The 11,118-nt window shown below is 39.9% G+C and overlaps 1 long non-coding RNA gene across 1 annotated transcript; it reads left to right on the top strand.

The window, feature by feature from the left end:
* Positions 1-539: 539 nt before the first annotated feature.
* On the top strand, positions 540-2,502 carry LOC134474137 (uncharacterized). The gene is made up of 2 exons (XR_010044765.1): positions 540-963; positions 1,575-2,502. It is a non-coding gene; the product is annotated as an uncharacterized LOC134474137 (long non-coding RNA).
* Positions 2,503-11,118: the final 8,616 nt, after the last annotated feature.

Here is an 11,118-nt window from a genome sequence, read left to right as displayed (position 1 = left end):
CACTGATGCAAGATTCTCAATAAAATACTGACAAGTAGGCTTCAACAAATCATCAAGAACATTATCAATCACGACCAAGTGGGAATCCCATTCCAGGAATGCAGGGATGGTTTAACATACACAAATCAATAAATGTAATATGCCACATCAAAAGAGTTGAAAACAGAAACCAAATGTTGTCTCAATAGATGCAGGAAAAGCTTGCTCATGATAAAAAAAAAGAAGCTTCAGAAACTCGGAATACAGTGTCTACCTCAATTTTATAAAGATCATCATTGACAAACCAGCAGCCAACATTATAGTAAATGGATAAAAACTGATAGCTTTCACTTTAAATCAGGAACAAGACAAGGATATCACTATCATCACTCCTATTCAATATAGTTCTGGAAACACTAGCCAGAGCAATCAGACAAGAGAGAAATAAAAGGAATAAAGATAGGAAAAGAAGAAGTTAAATTATCACTATTTGCATATGACATGATACTCTATATAGAGGATCCAAAAACTCCATTAAAAGACTACTAGAGTGTTGGGAGCCGTGGCACTGTCAAGTCATCAGACGCGGTGATTGCGAGGCCTGTGGGAAAGTACAAAAGCCTGAGCTAGATTACCCCTCTCATCGAGCCCGCCTGTGTGGCACCTGTTTCTTATCACCCCACTAAGTTCCCGCCTCACAGGGTAGTCTGCCTAGCTATTAATCCTATATATAGCCAGTGCCTCCACCCCCGAGAGAGAGACTGAAGCACGAAAGGAGCCGCGGAGAGCGGACCGGTAGAGGCTTCGGGGCAGACTGTATAAGGAGAGAATAAAGAAAAGCCTGACCACCGCCAGACCTTGTCGTGTGTCTTTCCTGCCGGCCGGGAGCGACATCGACATTTGGTGGCCCGCACGGGGATTGATCAACCCCGAGACACGGCGGTGGACTGCATTCTCCTACACAGTGCTGCAGCTGCAGGACAGGTGAGTAGAGGATAAGCCTGGGCCCTGGGTGGCGCGCACCTACAGGGTTTGTAGACTCCTCTCAACCTCACGCGTAAGTGGCGGGTTTCTTGGGCCTCACGCGGTGAGTATGAAACATAACACCAGAACTTAAGGTAATAAAAGAGTGTAAAACATAAACATAGAAGTAAAAATAACAGAAGATATATTAAAAATGGGAAACATGCCAAGTAAAGATACACAGCCTTGGTGTTGGTCCTTCGGAGACTCCTAAAGTCCAAGGACCTCAAGGTGGGGCGTAAGACTTTAGAAAATTTCCTTGCAGAGATTGACAGCTTTGCTCCCTGGTTTCTGCCTACAGGGCATGTAAACCTGCCCTCCTGGGAAAAGTTGGGTAGAGACCTTTCCCTAGCAGAACGGGAGGGTAGAGCTTCAGTCTCTGCTCGTCCATTGTGGGAAATGATACACACGTGCCTAAAGAGTGAGGGTAGTTACGGGGGGAGCTCTCAAGAACTTGTAGAAGTACGCGAGGTGTTTGAACAGGCACAGTGAGGAAGCTCCCGAGAAGGGTCCGTCAAGGAGGGCAGAGATACAAAAGAGGAAGCCGAGGCATGGTTTGTGTCTTTCCGCAGGAATCGGGACGAGAGCCAATGTGGGTCCCAGAGAGGTTGACGCGACAAGTCCCTCGACTGAAGATCAGGCCTGTTCCACCAGAGGCCAACCGCAGACCCAACAACAAGATGAGCCCTAAAAGAACTGCAGGACAATCCCTTTTTGGGGGCCTGGAACGGCTTGCTCCCCTATGTGCTACCCTTGTATACGCATGGCTCGCTCGCATGGCCTACGACCGCATTTAAAAGTGACAGGCTTCCCACATTCTCCTCCCTAGACAACAACATGTAGCAGGGTGGGTGAGTCAATGACGGGTAAGAGCGTGCCTCCCCAGCACGACTCAACCTAAGCCAGGCCCTACCCCGTTCCGCTCGAAAGCCGCTGGATTGTTAGATAAATTTCTCTCTGAGGGGATTCGTGGAGAGAAATGAGTGCATGCCTATGTGCAACCAGCTTCCGTCCGGTTCATTCCTGGCCCTAGAAAAAAGGACGAGGGCCTCAAGGCCTTGGTGGACCCTGGGACGGCCGACCAGGGTCTACGCTAAGGGCCTACGGTGGGCCTCAGTTCGGGGCATAGGCCTCTGCACTCTATCCAGGACGGGCTGCGATGCGCGTAGCCATCATTTAAAATAAAATAGGGGGAGATGTTGGGAGCCGTGGCACTGTCAAGTCATCAGACGCGGTGATTGCGAGGCCTGTGGGAAAGTACAAAAGCCTGAGCTAGATTACCCCTCTCATCGAGCCCGCCTGTGTGGCACCTGTTTCTTATCACCCCACTAAGTTCCCGCCTCACAGGGTAGTCTGCCTAGCTATTAATCCTATATATAGCCAGTGCCTCCACCCCCGAGAGAGAGACTGAAGCACGAAAGGAGCCGCGGAGAGCGGACCGGTAGAGGCTTCGGGGCAGACTGTATAAGGAGAGAATAAAGAAAAGCCTGACCACCGCCAGACCTTGTCATGTGTCTTTCCTGCCGGCCGGGAGCGACATCGACACTAGAGGAAATAAACAAATTCAGCAGTATAGCTGGATACAAAGACAACGCTAAAAAAATCAATAGCGTTTCTGTATGCAAACAAAAAACTCACTGCTTCACTTTTGTAACTTAAACAACTATTTCTAAGAGGACAATATGTAATTATCAAACTAGTGATTTCTTACTGTTTTTTTTTGAAATTATGTATTATTTCTACCCTTTTCCTGTTTTTTTTTTTCTTTAAATAAAAAAAATTTTTAAATACCACTAGCATAACTCACAGATCTGGAGAAATCATTCCTAAAATTCATCTGGAACCAGAAGAGACCTAGAATAGCAAACGCAGTTCTGAGCAACAAAAGCAAGGCAGGAGGCATCACAATCCCTGACTTGAAGTTATACTACAAAGCTACTAGTGGTAATAAAATTGACATAGTACTGGAATGAAAACAGACCTGAAGATCAAAGGAATAGACTGGAAAATACAACTACAACTACAACTACAAACACACTCAGACAACTTATCTTTGATAAAGGAGCCAAATGCATTCACTGGAAGACAGATAGTCTCTTTAATAAATGGTGCTGGAAAAACTGGCTCTCCATGTGCCAAAACTAAAACTAGAACCATGCCTATCACCATGAATTAAACTAAAGTCAAAGTGGATCAAAGGTCTAAATATTATAACAGAAACACTAAATGTGCTGGAAGACAAGGTAGGTAGAAATCTTCATCATTACATAGGGGTAGGTACAGAATTCATGAACAAAAATAAAACCACATTGAAATACTTCCCAGAATTGATAACTGGGATCTCATCTTATTAAAAAGATTTTGTGTGTCAAAAGAAATCTCAACCAGAGTAAAAAAAAAAACATGAATTTTGAGAAACTCTTAGTGAACTGTCGCTCAGACAAAAGAACATATAATTTTTTAAATTTTTTTAGTTTTTAATTTTTTAATTTTTTTAGAACATATAATTTTTTAAAAGTCAGACCCCTGAAATTCAAAGACTTAATCTAAAAATGAGCATGTGAGATGAATACACAGTTCTCAGATGAAGAAATACAAGTGACAAATAAATACATGAAAAAATGTTCAGCATCATGAGTCATTAGAGAAATGCAAATTAAAACCACACTGAGATACCATCTCACTCCAGAAAGAATGGCCAGGATCAAGAAAACCACCAACAACAAATGCTGGAGAGGCTGTGGGGAAAAAGGAACTCCTCCATACTATTTGTTGGTGCACATATGTCACTGTGTCATGAACTTTTCAGTTTTTCTGGGAAAATACTCAATAGGGGAATAGCTGTATTGAATGGAACTTCCAATCCTAGTCAGAAGGATTCTTTTTTTTTTTATTTTATTTAAAAGGAAAAAGAGAAAAACACAAAACAAAACAAAGTGGTGTAAGAGTACAAGTAATACAGAACTACAGAAAAAAACAGTAAGAAATCACCAGTTAATAGATTACACATTATCATCTTAGAGATAGTTGCTCAAATCACAGTATCAAAGCATACAAAGTGGACATTCAAACAGTGAGACTGCAAACAGTTGTGTTCAATGATCCAACCAAAAACATTAATATGGTCAGCTATTTAACACCCCTAAACACACTTGCTGTTGTATCCTTTAGAGCTCTTTTTTTCCCTCTCTTTTTTACAACAAAATTTACACATTTTGGGTTTTATTACTCCTTAGTTCTTATTACTTTTTTGGGGGGGGAGAATAAAGTCAAATATGGCAAAACAAAGCTGTCAGTCAAAACCAAGGATAGACATAGCACATGATGTAAAACAGAGTACAAGGTAATCAACAGTGGTTATCAACAATGTCTCTTGTTTCCTTAAAAAGAATTGTCTATCTCATTAGATATTATAAAGTTGAACAAAACAGTAGAGAACAAGACCAATAAAACTTAAGCATTGTAAACATTACAGGACTTCCAAAGAAGACAATAGTCGAACTAGAATGGACATCTTAGTGAATCTTATTGCCTTCAAAGTAGTTGCCTATACCCTCAAACTTGATACTATCATACAGAATGGAACAGAGTCTAATCAGTCAAAACAAGATCGTAGGAGTATTACAGGACTTCAAAACAAGTCAATAGGAAATCAAAAAAAGTTACTATTATATATCCTGCTAATTTTTAAAAATTTTCCCCTTAATTAAAACAAGCATAAGAAATAACTAAATAATTTTTTTAAAGAATAAGGGAGAGATTGGGATAAAACAGGACATAACAATACAACAATGCAGGTCAAAGCATGACGGTTTCAGCAACCTAGTGCTTCACCACCAAATAACCCGAATTAATAGTAGCTACCATAGTGTCTGTCTTTTTCCTTGAAATATTTGAATAAAACTTCGTATACTATAGCTTCAAATATTTCCATATCAAGAAGCCCAGAATAAAGCCTTTCCAATTAATAAGGGAAAACTTTATAAGGCTTCAAGGCCACCTAATGGGGAATCATGATTACCACATATTTTTATATATTTGAATCATTACTTACATTAGGAAAACTATTCAGTATTCACACATGCGAGATTGATTTATTTCACTTATGAGTATGGTATCAAGCTGTGCCCATTTATTGATAAATATCTCAATGGGATCCTTCTTTATAGCTGAATAATACTCCATTGTATAGAAATACCACTACTTTTTTATCCATTCCTCAGTTGATGGACACTTGGGTTGTTTCCAAGATCTGGCGATTACAAATTGTGCTGCTATAAACATAGGTGCGTACATATCACTGTGGTATGATGTTTTCAGTTCTTCTGGGAATATGCCTAGAAGTGGAATAGATGGAATAAATGGGACTTCCAGTCCGAGCTTTGTGAGAAATCTCCAGACTGACCTCCACAAAGGTTGCACCAGTCTACACTCCCACCAACAGTGCAGAAGAGTTCCTTTTTCCCCACAGCCTCTCCAGCATTTGTTGTTGTTGGTTTTCTTGATCCTGGCCATTCTTTCACGAGTGAGATGGTATCTCAGTGTGGTTTTAATTTGCATTTCTCTAATGACCAGTGATGATGAACATTTCATCATGTATTTATTTTCCATTTGCATTTCTTCATCTGAGAAGTGTGTATTAATCTCAGATGCCCATTTTTGGATTGGATCTTTGAATTTTGGGGGTCTGAGTTTTTTTAGTTCTTTATATATTTTAGACAAAAGTCCCTTGTATGAGAGAGAGTTCACTAAAATCTTTTCCCAGTTTGTGGGTTTTCTTTTCACTATACTGGAGATTTCTTTTGACATGCAGAATCTTTTTAATAAGAAGTGGTCCCAGTTATTGATTCTGGGAAGTATTTCCCGTGTGGTTTCAGTACTGTTCATGAATTCTCTACCTACTACTATGTCTTCAAGGTTTCTACCCAATTTGTCTTCCAATAGATTTAGTGTTTCTCTTTTAATATTCAGATCTTTGACCCATTTAAATTTTAATTTAGTACATGGTGATAGACATGGGTCTAGCTTTAGTTTTTGGCAAATGGAGAGCCAGTTTTTCCAGCACCATTTATTAAAGAGACTGTCATACTTCCAGTGAACCTGCTTGGCTCCTTTATCAAAGATAAGGTGGTTGAGTGTGTTTGTAGTTGTGATTGTATCTTCTAATCTATTCCATTGATCTTCGGCTCTGTTTTGATTCCAACACCATGTTGATTTTACTACTGTTGCTTTGTAGTATAACTTCAAGTCAGGGATTGTGATGCCTCCTGCTTTGTCTTTGCAGCTTAGAATTACCTTTGCTATTCTAGGTCTCTTATGGTTCCAGATGAAATTTAGGAGTGATTTCTCTAGATCTATAAGGTATGTTGATAGTATTTTTATTGGGATTGCATTGAATCTGTATAACAGTTTTGGGAGAATGGCCATTTTCACAATGTTTTTTCTTCCTATCCATGAGCAAGGGATGTCTTCCCATTTTCTGAGATCCTCTTCAATTTCTTTTTTCAGTGTATTATAATTTTCACTGTATAAGTCTTTCACTTCTTTCGTAAGAGTAATTCCTAAATATTTCATTTTTTTGCTTGCTAATGTGAAGAGTCTAGTTTCTCTTATTTCCCTCTCTGTGATTTTGTTGTTCGTGTATAGGAATGCTATTGATTTCTGAGTATTGATTTTGTATCCAGCCAAATTACTGAATTTATTTATTGTATTAAGAGTCTTTCAATGGAGTTTAGTTCTATGTAGAGTATCATGTCATCTGCAAACAATGATAATTTAACTTCTTCTTTTCCTATCTTTACCCCTTTTATTTCTCTCTCTTGCCTAATTGCTCTGGCTAGTACTTCCAGTACTATATTAAATAAGAGTGGTGATAAAGGACATCCTTGTCTTGTGCCTGATTTTAAAGTAAAGGCTTTCAATTTTTGGCCATTTAGTATGATGCTGGCTGTTGGTTTGTCATAAATGGCCTTTATTATATTGAGGTAAAGACCATCTATTCCAATTTTCTGTAAAGTTCTTATCATGAATAAATGTTGGACCTTATCGAAGGCTTTTTCTGCATCTATAGAAATGATCATGTGATTCTTACTTTTGCCTTTATTGATATGGTGGATTACATTTATTGATTTACGTATGTTGAACCATCCTTGCATTCCTGGGATGAATCCCACTGGGTCATGGTGTATAATCTTCTTGATGATTTGCTGCATCCTATTTGCCAATATTTTATTGAGGATTTTTGCATCTGTGTTCATTAGGGAGATCGGTCTATAGTTCTCTTTTTTAGTTGGGTCTTTCTCAGGTTTTGGAACTAGAGTAATATTTGCTCCCAGGAATGACTTAGGAAGGATTGCTTCCCTTTCAATTTCATTGAATAGTTTGAGGAGTGTCGGCATTAGGTCTTCTTTGTATTTCTTGTAGAATTCTGCAGTGAATCCATCTGGGCCTGGTCTCTTCTTTGTAGGTAAGGACTTAATTACATTTTGAATTTCATTAACAGAGATTGGGTTATTCAACTGTTTTACATCCTCTTGATCTAGCTTTGGTACTTCATATGTTTCTAAGAATCTGTCTATTTCTTCTGTGTTATCAAACTTTTGAGAGTAGAGGTTTTCTAAATAGGTGTTGATGATCTTCTGTATTTCTATTGGGTCTGTAGTGATTTCAACTTTTTCATTTCTTATTGCATGAATTTGAGCTTTTTCTTCCCTTTTTTTAATAAGGTTGGCTAAGGGCTTATCGATTTTATTTATTCTTTCAAAGAACCAACTCTTTGATTCGTTGATTCTTTGGATTGTTTTCTTAGTCTCTATTGCATTGATTTCTGCTCTGATTCTTATAATTTCCTCTCTTCTTTTGGCTTTGGGCTTGCCTTGCTCTTCTTTTTCTAGCTGTTTTAGGTGTAGCATCAAGTTATTTATTTGTATTCGTTCTGTTTTCCTGATGTGGGAACTCAGTGCAATAAATTTTCCTCTCAGGATGGCTTTCATTGCATCCCACAAATTCCGGTAAGTTGTATCTGCATTTTCATTTTTTTTAGGTATTGTTTAATTTCTTCTTTAATTTCTTCTGTGGCCCACTGATTACTCAAGAGTGTGTTATTCAGTTTCCATGTGTTTGCGGGATTTTTGCAGTATCTTTTATCATTAATTTCTAATTTCAGAGTGCTATGATCCAATAACATGCAAGGGATGATTTCAACTCTTTTGCATTTGTTTAAATATGTTCTGTGAGCTAATATATGGTCTATTTTAGAGACTGATCCGTGTACTGCTGAGAAGAATGTGTATTCTGTTGTTGTTGGGTGGAACATTCTGTATATGTCTATCAAATCCATTTGTTCGCAGGTGTGTTTCAGTTCCGTTATTTCTTTGCTCATTTTCTGTCTGGTTGATCTGTCCCTTGGTGTCAATGGCATATTAAGGTCTCCTGTTACAATTGTGTTACTGATAATTTGAGTTTTCATTTCTGTTAATAGTTGTTTTATATAACTGGGTGCTCTGGAGTTTGGTGCATATATATTTAAGATAGTTATCTCTTCCTCTTGGAGTTTTCCCCTAACGAGTATGTAGTGACCTTCTTTGTCCTTTATGGTCATTGTTGGTTTAAAGTTCATGTTGTCTGCAAACAGAAACGCTACTCTTGTTTTTTTGTTTTTTTGTTTTTTTTTTTTTTGGATTCCTGCTGCATGAAGTATTGTTTTCCATCCTTTGGCTTTCAGTCTGTGAGTATCCTTCTGGGTTCGATGGGTTTCCTGTAAACAGCATATGGTTGGATTTTGTTTCTTGATCCATTCTGCTAGTCTGTTTCTTTTGATTGGTGCATTGAGACCATTTACCTTAATAGTTATTACTGTTAAATGCTGGTTTATTGTTGACGTGTTATCTCTCTGCTGTTGCATCTTTATCTTTCTGTTCTGTTTAATTATCTGCTTTGCTTAGTGGTTTCTTCCTTTGTGTATCTAAACTGTCTTTCAATATTTTTTGCAGGGTTGGTTTGGTGTTCATGAAGTTCTTCAGCTGTTCTTTGTCATGGAAGTATCGTATTTCCCCATCAATTTTGAATGATAGTTTTGCAGGATACATCAGTCTAGGTTGGAAATCATTTTGCTTTAGGATCTGGAATACTTCACTCCATGCTGTTCTTGACTTTATTGTTTGTGCTGAGAAGTCTGCTGTGATTCTGATAGGTTTTCCTTTATAAGTGATCTGTCTTTTCTCTCTGACAGCTTTTAATAATCTATTCTTGTGTTGGATTTCTGGGATGGTGATTATTATATGTCTGGGTGTAGTTTCATTTTGGTTATGACTATTTGGTGTTCTATATGCTTCACTGATCCTGATGTCGGTTTCTGATCTCATGCTTGTGAAATTTTCAGCTATTACTTCTCTAAATATCCTCTTGACATCCTTTATTTTGTCTCCTTCTTTTTCATTTATCCCTATCATTCTTTTGTTATTTTTCTTTGCATCATCTTGCAGTTGTTGAATTGTTATTTCCTGATTCCTTGTTATTTTCAAAAGAACTTTCCTTTCCTGTTCACTAGCTGCAATCCTGTCTTCAAGGTGAAATTCTATCTTCACTTTCATTAAGGCGGTTTTTACAACTTTCAGTGGAGTTTTTTATTTCCTTTATATCTCTGTGCATCTGCATTATGTATTCTGTTTGTTTCTTATATTGCTCATCTAGGGATTCTATCTTTTTGTTTAGTTCCTCCAATTTTTTATCTGTGTTTTCTTTAGATATATTCAGAATCTCTTTCATTTCTTTTATCATTTCTTCTTTTACCTGGGAGATTATTTCGAGTTTGAATTTCTTTAAAGCTTCCTAGAGTTGCTTGTTAATTTCAGTAGCTATTGTGTCCGATATTTGAGGTGAATACCATATATTTTCTTCTATATACATTGCTCCTAGGGTTTCTTGAGATGGGCTGGAGGTTTGAGGTTGTAATTTGGTCTTTCATTTTGTCATTTCCCTATATTTCTGTGTTTCAAGTGTTATTTGAAAGCTTCCTCACGATCTGTTGGAAATCCCCCTCTATGTTTGCAGCTACTGAGACTCTGGCACCAGGCTACCCCAAGCCACTGGGCCTGCAGAACCAATGGCCCTCCTCTGCCTGTTCAGAACTCTGCAGTTCCAGATAAGCTGGGCCTCAGGGACACTGTGCTGCCCACCTGCCCATTGGAAGCTCCACAGCTCTCCAAGCGCCACCGGATGCGGAGGCAGATGTAGATGCCTCAAACCCCCCTCTCCACTTCACTGCACCCAGAAGCCTGGAGGGAGCCGAACAGTCTGGGCTTTGGGCAGAATGTGCTGAGCACTCACCACAGGCTGCAGGGTCTCTGGAACTTGCGATGCTCCACTGCCCACTGAGACATCCACAGTCCTCCAGACACACGGGGAGGCTGATGCAGGTGCCCCAGATCCACCCAGCCCCCCCTCTGCACACCAATGGCAAGGTGTGGGAGTCCCAAACAGGCTCTGCTCCAGGGATAGCATGGGCCCGCCCACCCGTTGGAAGCTCCACTGTTCTCCAAGTGCAGCCTGGATGGGGGAGCGGATGTAGAGGCCACAAACCCACTTCTCCACTTCACTGCACCCGGAAGCCTGGAGGGTCCCGAACAGTCTGGGCTTTGGGCAGAGTGCGCTGAGCACTCACCACAGGCCACCGTGCCTCTGAAACCTGCGATACTCCTCTGCTTGTTGAGATATCCACAGTCCTCCAGACACACGGGGAGGCTGATGCAGGTGTCCCAGATCCGCCCAGCCCCTCCTCTGCTCACCGATGGCGAGGTGTGGGAGTCCCAAACAGGCTGGGCTCCGGGGGTCTATGAGTATTGATGTAAGTCAACCCTTAGTTCCTGCTGTTAGTATGTCTTCAGGTTGTTCCAGATCACAAGATCTCCCTGTCTATAACGTTTGTCTTCGCTGGGACCCTACTGTATCACTGGGTGTCATAAGCTCTTTTAAATTTTCTCCAGGTTCAGGGAGGCCTTACTGGCACGCTCCTCAACCTACCTGATGTTCTCTGTGTGGAGGAAGGACTTGTCCACACTCATGCCAAGCTCATCAAGGTCCTCCAGCTGGAGGGAGCTTTGCTACTGCTCTTGTTTA

Source organism: Cavia porcellus, unplaced genomic scaffold, assembly GCF_034190915.1.
Source record: "Cavia porcellus strain 051 isolate PalLab524CR breed Dunkin Hartley unplaced genomic scaffold, mCavPor4.1 scaffold_31, whole genome shotgun sequence".
NCBI lineage: Eukaryota > Metazoa > Chordata > Mammalia > Rodentia > Caviidae > Cavia > Cavia porcellus.
Note: the sequence above shows the minus strand (reverse complement) of the source record. Positions and strands in the feature narration are given on the sequence as shown.